Here is an 18,244-nt window from a genome sequence, read left to right on the forward strand (position 1 = left end):
TGTACCTTATATATATATATTTTTCATGATTTACGCCTTCATTTCTGTGAAGGACATCCTCAGGTAGTTTCTGGTAATAGATGTATGGGGATTTTTAATTTTTAATTCATTAATAATGGTAGTGTCTTCACTGTATCTTCTCATTTGACTAGGAGTTTGTCTGAATTCTAACTTAGAAATATTTTTTCTTCAGTGTTATGAAATCATTTCTTCAATGTTTTCTAATCTCTAGTGTTGTTTTTGAGAAATCTAAAGGTATTCTAATGCCTATTTCCTGAGGTAAGAACCTCTTCTTTTTGGACTACTTAATTGAATCCCTCCTTCCCGTCTTCTCTCTTATTTTTTTTCTGTCTGAGACTCCTGTTATTACTGTAGTAAGACTTTTACGATTAGTCCTTGTTCCCTCTCCCTGTGTTCCTGTGTTTTTGCTCTGTCTTCTGGGAGAATTTCCTAACTATGTCTTCCAAGTTTTTTTTTTTTTTTTTGAGATGGAGTCTTGCTCTGTCGCCCAGGCTGGAGTGCAGTGGCGCAATCTCGGCTCACCGCAAGCTCCGTCTCCCAGGTTCACGCCATTCTCCTGCCTCAGCCTCCCGAGTAGCTGGGACTACAGGCGCCCACCACCACGTCCGGCTAATTTTTGTATTTTTAGTGGAGACGGGGTTTCACCGTGTTAGCCAGGATGGTCTCGATCTCCTGACCTCGTGATCCGCCCACCTTGGCCTCCCAATCACAGCTGGGATTACAGGCGTGAGGCACCGCGCCTGGCCTGTGTCTTCTAAGTTTTTAATTGAGGTTCCCTGTAATTCTCAGAAGCATGTCCTTATGAGTCACACACTATTCTTACCTCATGTGTACAGTAACTTCTCTTGTTTTTCTGAGAATCTTATGATAAGATGCTTGATTTTCTCTCTCTCTCTCTAGTTGTCCAGGCTGAAGTGCAGTGGCATGATCATGGATCACTGCAGCCTCGACCTCCTGGGCTCATGCAATTCTCCCTCCTCAGCCTCCCGAATAGATGGGACCACAGGCACACACCATACCTGGCTCCTGGCTTTTTTTCTTCCTCCTTTAAGCGGTTTACTGGTTTTCTGATTTGTACAAACTTTCTGTTTTGCATCATAGACTTTCCTCAGGCATCAGGACATCCATAATTCTTTATTTATAAATAAAAAAGATGAAATAAGCTGCTATTTGGAAGTTCTGAGCCAGAGATGGGTTTTCTGAACATTGAGCTTGGACATGAGATGGATTGTTTGCTGTGGAGGACACAATGTCATGTCTTTATTTTTTCTCTTTGGCAGTTGAGATTTTTCATAAAAGTGTCATCTCATCTTTGTCTGAAAAGTAGGAATTCATCTAACTGTGCTCTGGGACTAGCTCTGGAAAGACCACTAGCAGCCAGCATCTGGTGTGCAGAGGTTGGTCTGCTTCTCATTTGCAAAATGGCAGCCGTGCCCTCAGCCGCGGTGGCTTCTCCCTGTCTGAGAACCTCCGTGACTCCCTCTCACAGAGTCAACCTGAGCATATTGGAGTGAAACAGAACAGGTGCAGCCACTGGATACCTGGAGATGGCGAAAACAATCTGGGGGCTGAACGGCTTCACAGGAAGAGTCCATGTCCTTGTCCTAGTCAGGGTTCTCCAGAGAAGCAGAAGCCATATGATGTGTCTGTGCGGGCATGCGTGTGAGTGTGTATATGTAATAAGGGATGGCCTCTCATGACCATGGAGGAGACCATGTCATCTGCAGTCAGCAACCTGAAGACCCAGGAGAGCCAGTGATTTAGGTCCAGTCTGAGTCTGAAGGCCCAAAGACCAGGAGAGCTGATGGTTTTGTTCTAGTCCAAGGGCTGGCAAACGCAAGACATAAGATCCAGTATTTCAGTTCAAGTCAAAGGCTGAAAAGTGCTGACGTCCCAGTTTAAAGGCCATCAGTTAAAAGGGTTCTCCCTTAATTGCGGAGATGTCAGCCCTTTATTCATATTTAGGTATTCAGCTGGTTAGATGAGGCCCACCAGCATCAGGGAGGCCAGCATGCTTTACTCGGTCTGCCAACTTAAATGTTAACCACATCTAAAAACACCCACCCTGGCACCTCCAGAATAATGAACGTTTGACCAAATATCTGGGCATCCTGTGGCCCAGCCAAGCTGACACATAATTAACCCTCACAGTCTACCTCTTCGATGCAGTCCTATTTTTCATCCCTAATTCCAACAGCACTTGGGGTCCCTGCACCTTTTGAGAATCTGCATGTATTTATTTATTTATTTATTTGTTTGTTTTTTTGTTTTCTGAGACAGAGTCTCACTCTGTCACCCCAGCTGGAGTACAGTGGTGCATGGCTTACTGCAGCCTGACCTCTCAGGCTCAAGCTATGCTCCCACTTCAGCTTCCTAAGTAGCTGGGACCAAAGGCATGCATCTCCACGCCCACCTATTCTTTTTGTAATTTTTGTAGAGACAGGGTCTTGCCATGTTGCCTACGCTGCTCTTGAATTCCTGGGCTCAAGCGATCCACCCACCTTGGCCTCCCAAAGTCCCTGGATTACAGGTGTGAGCCAACGTGCCCAGGCTTGAGGATCTGCATTTAAATCACATCGTTTTTCATCTTCCCTCACCATGAGCTTGCGGTGCCTATTTGGATCTGCTAGATGAATTTCTGCTCAACTGTTTTCTTTCCAGATTACAATATTGTTGAATGGCTTTCTGCTCCCCTGATGATCACCTCTTTGTGGGTTTGCATATTTATTTTTAAATGCCTTTGCCATGGTACTGAGGACTTGGAGGAAGGATCTATTAGACACATTCAATCTATTTCCACTTTCTGAACTCTAAAGTGTCTTTACTTAATAAAAATAGTAACTTGCTCATTCAACGTATGAAGGTTAAATTAAGATGTAATATTATTTTATCTCGGCTGTATGTGCTCAAGAGATATTTGATTAATGGAATTTTGTGTATGCACGTATCTTAATTAACACAGATAGGTATGAATTATGTGTGCTTACCTCTACCTATAAATATCAATGCATTTGAGTATATGTGTAATATGTGGTAATATTCTTTTACATAAGTTGGTAAGTGTACCTACCATCATTCCCTTGGAAAACTGATAGCTAAAATACTATAAAAGATAAGTATGTTTAAGTAGTTATAAGCAAAGTATATATGTATATATATGTAGAATAAATATTGTATTTTTCTGTTAGAATTGAAAACCTTAGGTTGTACTAGAGTCCTTCAATTTTTATGCTAAGTATTGGTTGTAACCTGAATATGATAGTAGTTAGCATGAACGCTGAAATCATAGTTTTGCCATTTGAAATATGACTGAGTGAGGTAATAGTGTTCTTTGGTGAGCATTTTGAGTTTTGTGCTTCACATCTGTAAACTGATAAAATCCTATTATGCCTTCCAGCTGTGATGCTTATACCGTGGGCTGCAGAATTAAAAGATTAAACATTCTACATAAGCATTAAGAATCGTCTGCACCTCTGCAGGGCTATCCTAAGTTGTTATTAACTTCAGACATCTTTTCTTACCCAAAGCAAGCTCACACATCTTGGAAAGTGCTTGTCATTTTCATTTGTCTTATTTTTACTGTCCACCTTCCTTGTACCTCTGTACCTCCCTATGTGAAACTATTTCTGGTTATGGATCCTCTTCTAGAATTAGTTGATTAAATTATAGACTCTTATTCTGAATTCCTTGACTACTGTCAAAACATATTTGTGTCAAGGTTTCAATCCCTGTCATCATCTGAGAAGCCTTGATTAGTTCACGTTGCAGACTTTCTGTTTATAATGAGAGCATTTCTTAGCATCTTGACCTTTCAGATCACTTATATCAAAACTAATATTCCAGGGCTTTATGTTTTAATGAATATACAGTTGTCAACACTTTTCATCTTCTTTTTATACTCTAAATCATGCTACTTTCAGTAAGCTATTTCTTTCTAATTAGTTTTTATGTTCAGATGGTAAAAAATAATGGAATTACTTACAGTTTTATTATTGATACATAGGATTTGGTTTGCAAATGTATAATATGCAATGACTATGTATGGTAATATAAACTATATGTAAGTTATGAAGCATAATGATGGAAGATGTATTCATGAACTCATCACACAAATTAAGAAATAAAATATTTGTTATATCATTAAACTACCCAAGTGCTCCTTTTCAAATCCTATCCTCTCGTCTTAACTGGAGAAGATAGCACGATCTTGGATTTTGTTGTTGTTGTTTTTTTTTCTCTTTGTTATTCTTTAGCTTTATCACAGAATATATCCCTACACATTCTACTGTTTGGTTCTTGTATATTTGATTTTATATAAATGGTATGCAGCCTTCTGCTATAGATGTAAAGTAACTTTTGATTAGTATTGGAAAGTGCCTGCTTTAATTTTAATCACATATTCAACGAGATAAAAGGTAAAATGTGGAATCTCAATGGAGAATTGGAAAGTATCAAAAGCAAACTAGATCGGAAAATGCAAACAAACAAAAACAAAACAAAAAACAAACAAAAAGCCATATTCGAGATTTAGACTTTGGTGTTTGATTTAAAGTTAGATTAGAGATCATTGGGAAAAGTGGAGCAAGGACCTCCAAAAACACTTCTTTCCATAAAAACAACAAGAACATTTCCCCAAAATTACCAAAATAAACTTTATTAAAACTCCAGAACATAACCAAAGGCTTATACTCATCTGGAAGTACTTATATTGAAGAAAACCAGCTAACTCTGGGTAGAAGAGTGAGCTTTGTGATATTTTTACTTGCTCTATTCACATCACCCTCTGCTAGCTCCATGACAGCCTTGAAAATCAAATGCTGTGATCACAACTAGCAGCAAAGCAGCCACTCAAAGCCTTAGAATGGAACTTGGCCTTTTTCAAAGTCCCAATCTCAGACGACTGTCATCATCTGACCTGTCTGTACTTGCTGTAGAAAGTCTCATTTGTAAGGCTTGTCTTCCATTCACCTGGTGCAGACAGTGCCCAGGGTGAACAGCCTTTTCTCAGAGGGTGTTTGTCAAAAACACAAACAAACAAAAGTAACTGTTCAATAACATAGCTGCCTGAGATTGGGAGAACACTTGAAACAAAAACAAGCTAAGTCAAAACCTTGAAAGTGAAATCTGGGAAAGAAGGTATTCCTGGGAGCTTTCAGAAGCTGCATTGGCTCCTGGGCATCCATAAGCCCAAGCACAAGCTTGGGTCTCTGCACATGGCCAGGGCTGTGCGATGTTCAGGGCAGGACAGAGAAGGACATACACACACACCTCTGCTGAACCTGAGGGCTCCGCACAAACACGAAGTGAGGGCTGAGGCAGAGTTGTAAAGTAATGCACACCATGGCATGCCATAAAAACTTGTAAAAAACCAAAGACAGAGAAAATATATTGAAAACAGTAAGAGAGAATCAACTCATTGCATACAACGAAGCCTCAATGAGATTACAGTTTATTTATCTTCAGAAACTATGGTGTCCAGAAGTCAGTAGGTTGATGTATTGAAAGCACAGAAGGAAAGAAAGAAAAAAGAGAAAGAAAGAGGCCATTAACCAATAATTATCTGTGCAGCACAATTGTTTTCACAAATGGAGAAAACACATTGCAAGATAAAAGCAAAAACAGAAACAAAACAAAACGTAAATAATTAGTCATTTTATTAGTCTTGCAAGTAATAGTGAAGGTAGCTCTTCAGGCAGAAATAAAATGACCCTAGACAGTAACTCAAATCTACATGAAGAAACAAAGGGCACTGATGAAAGGAATTGCATAGTTAAGTAAAAAAGACAATATAAATGTATTTTTTGTTAATGATATTATCTCTCTTATTTGATTTGAAAAAAATTAGATAAAGTAATAATTATAAGACTGCACTGATGGGGTACAAAAGATAAAATATATATCATTTTTATGGAAAATAATAAAAATAAATTTAAGGGAAAGGAGCCTTATGAAGAGAGACTAAAATAATCTCAGTAAAACACTGGTAAATAGAATTCGGCAGCATATTTAAAAGACTATATAGCATGATAGCTATGGTTTCAACTTTTAAGTTTCCTTAAAAGTTTATGTGTTGAAAGCTTAATCCCCAATGCAGCTGTGTTGATATCTGTGGTCTTTAAGAGGTGATTAGGTCATGAGAGCAAAGTCCTCATGAATGACTTAATGCCATTATCACAGCCATGGGTTAGTGATTGTGAGAGTGGGTTTGTAATAAAAGCAGCCCCCTATTGTTCTTTCTGTCCCATGTCTTGCTTCTGCCTTTCCACCTTCCACCATGTAACTAGGCAACAAGAAGACCCTCACCAGATGTCTGGGCAGATGCTGGTGCCATGCTGTTGGACTTCACAGCCTCCAGAAGCCAAATAAATCTCTATTCTCTATAAATTACCCAGTCTATGGTATTCTGTTATAGTATCAGAAAACAGTCTAAGAAAATGACCAAGGGAGACTTTCCCCAAAACTGCAAGGTTGGTTTCCTGTTAGAAAATTAATTGAAGTAATGTATTTTATCAAGAAAACAAAAGCCCAAAATTACATGATCATCTCTATAGACACAGAAAAAAAATCTGTTAAAATCCAACACCCATTTATGATGAAAATACTCAACAACTAAGAATGGAATAGAGCCCCTCAAACTGATAAAGGGTATCTCAAAATACCCATATCTAATGTTATTCTTAGTCATGAGAGCCCCTTGGGGGTCAACGATAAGACAGAAATGCCCTGTCTTACAATTTATACTCAAATTCTACTTGATTTCTAGCAAGGGCAAGTAGTCAAGTAAAGCATCCAGATTGACAGTAAAGAAGTAAATCCATGTCTATTTGCAAGGACAATCTAATTTATAAAACATCATAATGAATCCACAAAAAAAAACCTTTAAAGTTAATACATACAACCAGCAGGATTGTAGCCTACAAGATCAGTATAAAAAATCAATTGTAACTTTATTTAAAATAGCATCCAAAATGAAACATTTTAAAATAAATTTAACAAAAGAAGTGAATATGTGTACAGTGAAGGCTGCAAAGCATCATTGAAATAAATTAAAAACCCAATTGAATGGAATCTAGTCTATGCTCACTGATTGGAATTTCTATATTGTTTAGATGACAATATGCTCCAAGATGATGTACAGATTCAATACAATTACTATCGAAACCTACCTTTGTTTTTGCATTAAGTAACAAAAAGATCCTAAAATTCATATGGAAAATTGAGGTACCCCAAAACCAAAAAAAAAAAAAAACTTAAAAAATAATAATTTTGGAGAACTTCTAAGTTCTTCTTTCAAAACTTACTATGAAGATAAAGGTAGACAGAATAAACAATAAAAGAGGAACATAATCTTGATTGTCTCTAAGATAATATTTTGAATTTAAATGAAATGTTCAAGTACCCAGAAAAAATGGAAAATCAGCAAAGCTGACTGAGAAATAGAAAATCTGAAAAGCCTAAAAATTGCAGTGCAATTTAAGCTTTATTTAAAAACATTCCAATGAAGACATTCCCCCAAACTGTAATTCAACATGGTTTACAAAATATTAAGTAATTCCAAATTTAGAAAACTCTTTCCAAAATTAAAATACAGAATACTACTGATCTTGTCATATGAGACCAGTATTGCCTTCATATGAAAATCAAAGCAATGAAAATATAAAAATATTATCCTCCCCAAATAGATTACTTACAACTCTAATGCAAATCTCAGTAGATTACCCTGTACAATTTGATAAGAAAATGCTAGAATTTCCACGAGGATGAAAAGGTCAGAAATAGACAAATTTTAAAGAAGGAGCAAATTGTGGAATAATTTGTTTTACTGGATACCAAGATTTTTATAGTTATAGCAATTAAGATAATATGGTGTTTCGATATAGAGAAGATTAGCATGGCCCCAACGCAAGGATGACATGCAAATTTGTGAAGCGTTCCATGTTTTTGAGTCATCATGAACAGATGAATAAAGGGCTCTTTTTGTCTTTTTCTGAAAAATAATACAAAATATTTTCCTTTCTTCAAGGAAGTGAATATTTTGTAGCTGAAGGAATGGCTTCCAAAGAGTATGAATAAGTTCAGTTATAAAAGATACCAGTAAAGAATAATAAAACAAAATAAATAAAATGGAGGAAGCATACCCCCCAGTTTAAGACAAAAAAAGAAAAGATAATATGGTGTTTCTACAATGATAGAGAAATACTACAATAAAATTGAATGGAAAACCCAGAATCATACCCATTCATAAAAACCGTAGATTCAAAACAAAACTGTCACTGAAGTCAATGGAAAAATTATGGCCTTTTCAATAAGCAGAACTTGGTTAATTGTATAGTCATAGTAAAAAAAATATATATTTGCATTTTTTATGTATTTTGTATATATATACACACACACACACACATATACTTAAATCTCTAAAACATAGCTTCCTACTTCACATCATATAAATACAGGAAGTATTATAGAAGAAAGATAGGATAAATATATCTTTTAGATTCTAAAATATTTTCATTTTTGATAAAAAAAAGTCACCTTGAATAGGACTTAAAAGCATTAACTGTAAGTGAAAATGCTGATAAATTTAACAATGCTACAATTAAGAACTTTTACTTACCAAAGGACAAATGGATAGAATAAAAAGGCACACCACAGCGGGTAAAATATATTTACAGGCCAGGCGCGGTGGCTCATGCCTGTAACCCCAGCACTTTGGGAGGCTGAGGCAGGTGGATCACCTGGGATCAGGAGTTTGAGACCAGGCTGACCAACATGATGAAACCCCATCTCTACTACAAATACAAAAAATTAGCTGGGTGTGGTGGCAGGAGCCTGCAATCCCAGCTATCAGGAGGCTGAGGCAGAAGAATCGCTTGAATCCAGGAGGCAGAAGTTGCAATGAGCTGAGATCACTCCATTGCACTTCAGCCTGGGCAACAAGAGTGAAACTCCATCTTAAAAAATTTTTTTTAACAAAATATTTAACTGGCAATGGCTTTAAATGCAGAAAATATGCAATGTGAAACATTTACAAGCACTCCTGAAAACAAATTTGCGTAATTTACTAAATGTGAATAAATTCATGTTCTAAGACTCAGAAATACTATTTTCAAATCTATTTCACAACAGAAATATGTTCACATATGCCTGAAGATACATGTATAAGAATGCTTAAGACGGTATTTTTTATTCAAGCCATAAACTGGAAAAATTACCTCAACAGTGGTTACAGACAAATACATTGTGGTACATTCATTTAGTGCAGTACAGCAATCACAACAAATAAAATATCACTCATGCAACAAAACAGGTGATTCTCACAAAAATAAAGAACACCTAGAATTCTGCCTTTATAAAAGAAAAATAAAGAGAAAAAAATGAAACTCCAGTGTTGAGGAACAAATGTGAGAGTGTAATATTACAAGGAAAAGTAAGTCAGTAATTTTCATAAAAGTCAGGAGAGAAGAGATGGGGAGTGAGCCCTCGAAGAGGTTCTAGAGTGGAGTGCTAGCATGTTGGGTTTCCTGACTTGTGTGGTGCTGTGTTTATTTGTTGTAATGCATTGAGTTTTCTTCTGTTTATCTATCTATCTATCTATCTATTTACCTATCTATCTATCTATCATCTATCTATCTATCTATCTATCTGTCTGTCTGTCTGTCTATCTCTTTATTTTTGAGATAGGGTCGGGCTATGACCCAAGGTGGAGTACAGTGGTGCAATCTCGGCTCACTGCAGCCTCGACCTCCCCAGGCTCGGGACCTCCCAGGCTCAGGTCATTCTCCCACCTTAGCATCCCAAGTAGCTGGAACTACAGGTGCACACCACCAAGCAGCTGATTTGTGTATTTTTTAATAGAGATGGGATTTCACCATGTTGCCCAGGCTGGTCTAGAAAGATGAAGATTCACATGGTACTGACATTTTTGTAAGGCAACATCTGATATATTATTCCTGCTTTGAATTCCTTACTTACAAACTGGAATAAAAATAGCCCTGTTCACAAAAAAAAAGCCAAACTCTGTAAAATATTTGAAGAGGTTTATTCTGAGTCAGATTAGAGAAACATGGCCCGGGACACAGCTTTAGGAGGTCCGAAGAGTATGTGCCCTGGGTGGTTGGGTTATAGATTGGTTTTACACATTTTAGCGGACAGGCGTTACAGGCAAAGACATAGATCAGTACACGCAAGTTACACATTGGCTCAGCCTGGAAAGGCAGGACATCTCAAAGCAGGGATCTTCCAGGTTCTAGGTAGATTCAGATTTTCTGATGGGCAATTGGTTGAAAGAGTGAAGCCCTGCTTAGAGAGTTAAAGTCAGCATAAAGAAATGCTTGAGTTAAGATAAGGGGTTGGGGGTGATGGAAGCCCAGGCTCTTGTCATGTAGATGAAGCCTCCAGGTAACAGGCTTCAGAGAGAATAGAAGGTAAACAAACACCGCATGTTCTCACTCATAGGTGGGAATTGAACAAGGAGAACACATGGACACAGGAAGGGGAACATCACACACCAGGGACTGTTGTGGGGTGGGGGGAGGGGGGACGGACAGCATTAGGAGATATACCTAATGCTAAATGACGAGTTAATGGGTGCAGCACACCAACATGGCACTTGTATACATATGTAACAAACCTGCACGTTGTGCACATGTACCCTAAAACTTAAAGTATAATAATAATAAAATTTTTAAAAAAATGTCTCTTATTGGACCTTAGAAGGTGTCGGCTCTCTGGAAAAGACCTAGTGAGGGACCAGCGTCCTTTTTACACTTGTACTTTTACTTGTGCTTTTTACAGACTGCAAATTTCCCCCATAAGAGATGGCTTCGCAGGCCATTCCAAAATTGCCAAATAAATATATTTTGTGGTAAAATACTTGGATTTGCTTTAGGGTCTGCGATGTGTCATGTGGTGCTATACCAGAGTCAGGTTGGGATTTGGTGTCTTACTGCTACAAAGAGCCTGCTTTGTCAGTCTCCAGATCTCTGTTTTAACGTGAATGCTGCTGGTCAGTTGTGCCTGAATTCCAGAGGGAGCAGGGTATAATGAGGCATGTCTGCCTCTCCCTTCCTGTCATGTCCTGAACTAGTTTTCAGGTCTCTTTGCAATTCCTTGGGCCAAGAGGGCGTGGCCGTTCAGTCCATCGGGGGACTAACAATTGTATTTTTGCTTTACAGTCTGTACCTCATGAAGTTGTTGGTATGTACTTTTAAATGGATTCGAACAGGAAAAAGCACTTGGAATTGTGTCTGACACATAACAAGCACTCAATAAATGTCAGCTTTTGTTGCCATTAGCCTAATTTTCAGTGTCATCCCTGTTATAAAAGGATTTATTTCTCTTCTTGTAGCATAAACGCAGGCAGATTTGGCACTTAACTAATGATGAGTAAAGTAATCAACAATAGCTAATGTATACTGAAAAAAATAACATTAGATTTTGTCTCTGGTCAACTTTCCCTATTATATTTTTGCAGAAGCAAACAAATATGTTCCGAATTCTATCAAATGGTATAAAATACAGTGCTCCTTGGAGCACAATAGGGCTTTAAGTGCAAATATACAACGAGTTAGTAACACTGAAACTTTGGCAATGGCTAATCAATATTTTACTTGTTTCAGGGTCCAAGACTACTTGATTTTTTTCTTTCTTTCTTTCTTTTTTTTTTTTTTGAGACGTAGTTTCCCTCTTTTTGCTGAGGCTGGAATGCAATGGCACGATCTCAGCTCACTGCAACCTCCGCCTCCTGGGTTCAAGTGATTCTCCTCCTCAGCGTCCCCAGTAGCTGGGATTTCAGTCGTGTGCTACCATGCCCAGCTAATTTTTTAAATATTTTTGGTAGAGATGAGGTTTCACCATGTTGGCCAGGCTGGTCTTGAACTCCTGACCTCAGGTGATCCACCTACCTTGGCCTCCCAAAGTGCTGGGATTACGGGCATGAGCCACCGCGCCTGGCTGGCTGCTCTTTAAGATAAGAAAAATAGAGCATTTGGGGTCAATAAAAAGAAGAAAAAAATCACATCTATGAATGTATGGAAAAAAAGATAATATTTCAACCACCATTCATGTGGCAGTTTTTTCTTGTACATTTCTTTATGGATCATGGATTTTATAATTTTGTAAAACTATCTGAAGCTATTCTCTCAATGTTTCCTCATTATTTATATGATCGTTGTCAAACATTTATGTGCCATTTATCAAAAAAAAAAACCAACTCCATTTACATTTCAACATGCAGTTTTTTAAGATCTTCCCCCAACACCTGTAATTGACTTATTGACACTTCACATATGCTGTGCTCTAATTTATTTCCACCTAATCATCATCAATATTTTCAAAGGATAAACACAGGACACTTTGGTTTTCCAATGAATTTTTCATTTTGTTTTATTTTATCTCAGTTATAGGAAAGAAGGGAAGATGTGGTAGGATGAGATGATGACTACATCATGGGAATTCATCTGGGGAAAGAACATTTAAAAAGTGACATGCCATCTACTTTGAAGAGTCAAGGAAAACATACTTCAAACTGGGTGTGAAGGAAGAGAACAGTAATAGCTCAGAGCTGACCAATGATCAGACTTCCACATGAGGTGCAAGGAACACACTTTACTTACTTGCACGACCACACAGAGCTGGAAATCCTTCTGCTTCACGTAAAGGTCTTGTTATATTCTTTCTTTTAGCAATAGCATTCTGAGTGAGACTTCCTAGGTTGATTCATAGATATGGTTTTCTGCCATAAAACTGTCAGAGGCATGTGAACCAGAGCAATTCCATCTTGAATAGGGACTGGGTAAAATAAGGCTGAGACCTGCTGGGCTGCATTCCCAGATGGTTAAGGCATTCTAAGTCACAGGATAAGACAGGAGGTCAGCACAGGATACAGATCATAAAGACCTTTGCTGATAAAACCAGTTGCAGTAAAGAAGCCAGCTCTAACCCACCCAAACCAAGATGGCAACAAGAGTGACGTCTGGTTGTCCTCACTGTTACAGTCTCATTAGACCTGTGATAATTTACAAATGCTATGGTAACATCAGGAAGTTACCCTATATGGTCTAAAGAGGGGAGGCAGGAATAATCCACCCCTTGTTTAGCATATCATCAAGAAATAACCATAAAAATGGGCAACCAGCAGCCCTTGGGGCTGCTCCATGGAGTAGCCATTCTTTTATTCCTTTATCTTCTTAATAAACTTGTTTTCACTTTATGGACTCGCCCTGAATTCTTTCTTGCACGAGATCCTGTAACGAAAGGGCTAAAAGACATAACCTACTTTTACAAGAAATATTCTTAATACCACTTTAAGTAAAACTTTTCAGAAATCTCCAAACACCCTGTTTCTTAGTGAATTCTTAACCTTGTACCTTCCTTTTTCCTCCTTCGTTGAGACCTAGCAAAATTATTTTTAATCGCATGTGTATACAGACCCACCCTTATATTCATTATCACATTATTTATTAAATGTGCATTCTTAATGTAAATGCCAAATAGTATTCTTGGAATCAGATCTCAAAAGAAAATAAAATCCCAAAGATATTGTGAGAATGTAAAGTATTGTTGGAGAAAGCACATATCTTTGATCTTCACTGAATTTCCACACTATCCTAGAACGTGATTTATTTTTATCTCATGTCTGAAGTAAGGAAATTATTTTGTTGTGGATTCACTGAGATAAGAGTCGGAGGTGTGTGGCCCCAACTTCAGGAGAAAAACTTGTGATTGCAGCTCAGAACAGAGACCTCGCCCAAGGATCTGCTTCTCTTTACACAGGACTGTTTTCCTTTTGAGGCTACACCCCCCTTCTGTGAATTCCCTGATGATATTAGAGATGTTTTCATGCTAAGAGCTTCATGCCACACAGAGATGGTTGTGATCAGAGCTTTGCGAAGCCATCGTCCTCACACAGTCCTGGGAGTGAAATCCAGAGTGAAGCTTGGCTTGTCCATCAGCAAAGGTATCCTTTGTTCTATGACTGGGAGAGGATGGCTTCTGTGAAAATACTGCTTTTCATTTCACCAGACCTCAAAGTGATGCAGAAAAATATTTTGCCCTCTCATCTGTGCTTCTTTACCTTTCATGGCAGGGCTAATTTTTCAGTTCTAATGACAACTTCACTGTAACATCAATCAAGTATAAAAGCTGTCTCTGTCAGAGAGGAAACACCCTTTATGCAAAAAAAATTTGATGCCGAAAAAAAAAGTTAAGCCATACAGCAATTAGAAACACATTTTGGATGTATTTTTTTTCCTCCCTTTTCAAGGGCAAAAACAAAGAAAAATTACTTTTAGGGCAACGGTATGTGTGTTCTTAGACTATGCCAAATGTGTCATATATTTGCAAAGTGCCTCCTCCGTTTAAAGGTATACTCTTTCATTTAGAAATACTTTACCTAAACAAACTCTTAAGGAATTTGGGTGGGAAATGTAAAAGTTAGAAACATTTAAATGATTAAAATTAATTAAATGATTAAAATTAAGTATTTAAAATTCAACATGTATATGTTTTATTACGTGTTGATATCACAGAAAGGATATGTATCTGCTGTGTAAAGAGAAGCAGATCCTTGGGCGACGTCTCTGAGATTTCATCATGATAGATACATCTAAGAAATAGATTTGTTAGATAAATATTTATGATTAACTCAATGCTTTTAATTTTAAAAATACAAAGTGAATTTCAATCTATAAAAATATTTTTATCGAATGAGAAAGTAAGTCTGTATGAATTAGAAATCAGAAGAACTAATTTTTATACAATAAGTAGGCATGAGACAAATTAACTACATTAAAGCTTGCAAGAATCTCAGGAAATAAGTGTACGGAATAAAAACAGCAACATTTTATTTTAGTATGAAGATTGACTTATTTGCCCTAATAATGAGCTTATGTATTTTTTCCTGTTTTTCTAGATACTTATTATCATATGAGGCACAGTTAATATAAAACATGTGTTATTTTAAAACATTAACAGCAGACTCTCAAACTGCGACCTTACAGATCTGAAGGACCATATGTAGATATTGACCCAGACCAAGTAGCAGTGTCGTTGGTTTTTTTTTTTTTTTTTTTTCTGTGAAGGGCAAAAGAGTAAATAGCTTAGGCTTTGAGACCGTAAGGTCTACACTGGTTCAACTCTGTAGCGGTCACAGACCATATGAAAATGAATGGGCACAGCTGTATTCCAATCAAACTTTTTTTTATAAATGTAGGCAGTGGGCTAGCTTTGTTCTGCAGGCCATAGTTTGCTGACCCCTCTTCTGTAGCATGTTTTTCAAACAGTCATGCATAATGTGCTTTAAAATCATCTGGATTTTCTTCAGGCGTGGATTTAGTTTTTATAGTGACTGAACATTATAAATTACAGAAGATTTTCTTTAAGAAAAAAGAACAAAATTGTGAATATAAATTAGGAAGGTAGCTATTTAGTGTTAGAAATGAAATCATACTGAATATCATAAAATTATAAAATCCATAAAATATTATAGTATTTGTATCAATTGTCTGAAATATCTCACTAACACATCTTTCCTATATTTTTTGGCTCGTACTTTTTCATCTCTTTTTGATTTGTAACGTCACTTTCTATACAAGTAGTAGAAAGTTCATGTCCACTTTTCTAAGACACTTATTAAAGTTTGTTAGTAATAGGTACAAATAAATTGTTTTCCATATAACATAGATGTGATATTGGTCATGTCCTGCAAATAATCCAGGACTACTATCAATTTTGAAAAAAAATAAAAAAAGAAACAAGAAAAAACCCCTCCACCAAATGTCCAGTGTAGACCCATGAGGTTTGAGTGTGTTTTCCAAGGACCTGTCCTGGCTCTGCACATTTCTAACCCCGTTTCGTCTGCATCCTCTACGTGTTGTCTTGCCTGTGCCCCAGCACGGAAAGCCACTGAGCTCTGCACGTGTGTGGCAGGTGGTTGGACTGGCTGAGAGGGGCAGGAGACGGCTCTCCCCCACCCACGAGAAACATCGGGTGATGGTTCAGCAATAATTGCATTGCCTCTCTGACGGTGATAATCCAGCAGCGCCGGCGAGGCGCCCTTTCCTGATGGTCCACACCCGTTAACATCAAAATGTTCATTGAATGCGGGCCTCAGGGAGAAGAAACTTTCTGTGGATGCGTACTAAGAGACGAAAATGGCGATGTAGGATCTTGAGGGTACACAGCACCGGACACGGGAAGAAAACCTCAGCGGGACCTGTGTTGTCCGTCCCTAAGCACACTGCGCATGCGCATTTCCCAGGGCAAGGCGGGCTCTGCGCATGCGGACCGTGCACCCTGAGGGAAGAATCATGGGAAAGGGGCGAGTCTATCAAAATCTTAGGATCACGGTTGAACCGGCCACTTGACCTCTCTTTAACCTTCATGTGCCCACTTGGGTCTCTTCCAAGGGCACCTTTTGTTCTTTCCTGTTATAAGCCCTCTTTAAGTAGACTTCCATTCCTGCCCTAGAACTTGCCTCCGTCTCTTTTCCTGCTTTATGCCCCTCAGTCAAATTAGTCAAATTCTTTTTTTTGAGGAGGCAAGGGCTGAAGTTGCTACGAACCCATTGGGATTTGAGCTGGTAACTCAGGTCTCTGCCACCGGTAATACGTGGGTGCTGCCAGGGTCCTGGTGCTGTGAATCAACCTAGAGAGGAACAGGCCAGAACTATCCCTATAGGCAGAAACTATCCCTATAGACAGCAGGAAGCGGCTTCACCAAACTGAACTCAGAAGTGACCCCAGATAAGTCACAGACCGACGTCTCACTCAAAAGAAATGTATTACCAAGTCAGTTTCCCATAACGAATTCTCCCAAACAGCCACGCCCATTACAAAAGGAAGTGTGATGGTGGGAAAGTCATGGCCAAAGGAAGGTCTTTAGTAAGAACAGAAACATCTTACGTTTGCAGAGTTCACAAAGACATTTGACCATGTGTGTGTGCCTGGTCTTCTCCCAGACCCTTGGATGCAGCTGTTGTCAGAAAAGGTCACCAGAGCTTTAGCCCCATTCACATCCTAGCAGAGTCACGTCCAGATTTCCTTCAAATAGAGACCTCGACCCCCATCCCGGATCAGGGGACTGTGAATCTCTGGGCACATGGTCTGGAAGGGCTGTGTAATGATCAGAACAACGTTCTGATAGCCCGCAGCAGCCTGGGCCTCCTCTAACATCCACGGTCGATAAAGATGTTTGGAAAACCAGAGATGTACCTCATTCCAGAATATTGCACAAGCACTCTAGTTACAGAAAATCCTCCCTTGTTTGAATCAAAATAAACTATTAAATTTGGGTGTAAGTGATACATGCTTGTATTTTATCAGAGGGTGTATTCATAGATGCTGAGGAGTTGTTACATCTATAAGTTTATATTGACAATTTCATAATTATTTTAGTTCACAGTTTAAATTTCATAGAGATTTCATACCTTCTGAATACTTACAGTAATGCACAGATACAAAATATTTTTTCTTTTTTATATATATAGTTAATTCAGTAGATACATAGGTGAGTAGGTAGATAGATGTATAGATATTCACAGTAGCTCTTAAGAACATACTTTGTACATGTGCCTTGCAATAAATATTGTTGAATAAATAAATAAGTATATAGGCTATCTTATTAGAGCATCAAAAAAGCCTTTGATGTAACTTGGGCTCGAAATGAAAGAAAATTTGCCAGTGTTGATGCAAGAAACGTATTGCCAAATTTGGACTGGTCCCCAGATCTGTGGACTCCTAATTCTGGTCAACTATCCATCCTTTCAATTACCTGAAAAAAAGAAATTCCGTGTCTGCTTTCAAATGGGTAAGTGCAAATTAAATATTCATCCTGGACACTAAGCCATTTTTGAAGCCTTGAAAATAGCAATCACGTGGCTAGTCATTATTATTATTAAAGATTTATTACATCCTACTTCACATATTCCAAGCAGTCTCCTAACCCCTTTATAAATGTTAACTTAACGAATTCCTCATCAAAGTGCCATCGAGAACCCCCGTTATTATCCGTATTACAGGTGAGGAACCTGAAGCACAGGTGGTTAAGCAGCTTCCCAAACCCATTCAGGAGAATCCAGAGAGGCTTAGGTTCACATCAGTACCTCTGGGTTCTGATTTCATATTTTCTATCAGGTACTATGACAATCTGATTCTCAAACACACAGACCTTGTGGAAAATGCAAATCCTAGAGTTTGAATTACCTAGATAAAAACGAATCTTTGTT

General features: G+C 38.0%; 1 non-coding gene across 1 annotated transcript; it reads left to right on the plus strand.

The window, feature by feature from the left end:
• The first annotated feature begins 7,862 nt into the window (after nt 1-7,862).
• LOC115936087 (U6 spliceosomal RNA) lies at nt 7,863-7,964 on the plus strand. Its single transcript, XR_004071671.1, has one exon. It is a non-coding gene; the product is annotated as a U6 spliceosomal RNA (small nuclear RNA).
• Nucleotides 7,965-18,244: the final 10,280 nt, after the last annotated feature.

This window comes from Gorilla gorilla, chromosome 8, assembly GCF_029281585.2.
Source record: "Gorilla gorilla gorilla isolate KB3781 chromosome 8, NHGRI_mGorGor1-v2.1_pri, whole genome shotgun sequence".
Lineage (NCBI taxonomy): Eukaryota > Metazoa > Chordata > Mammalia > Primates > Hominidae > Gorilla > Gorilla gorilla.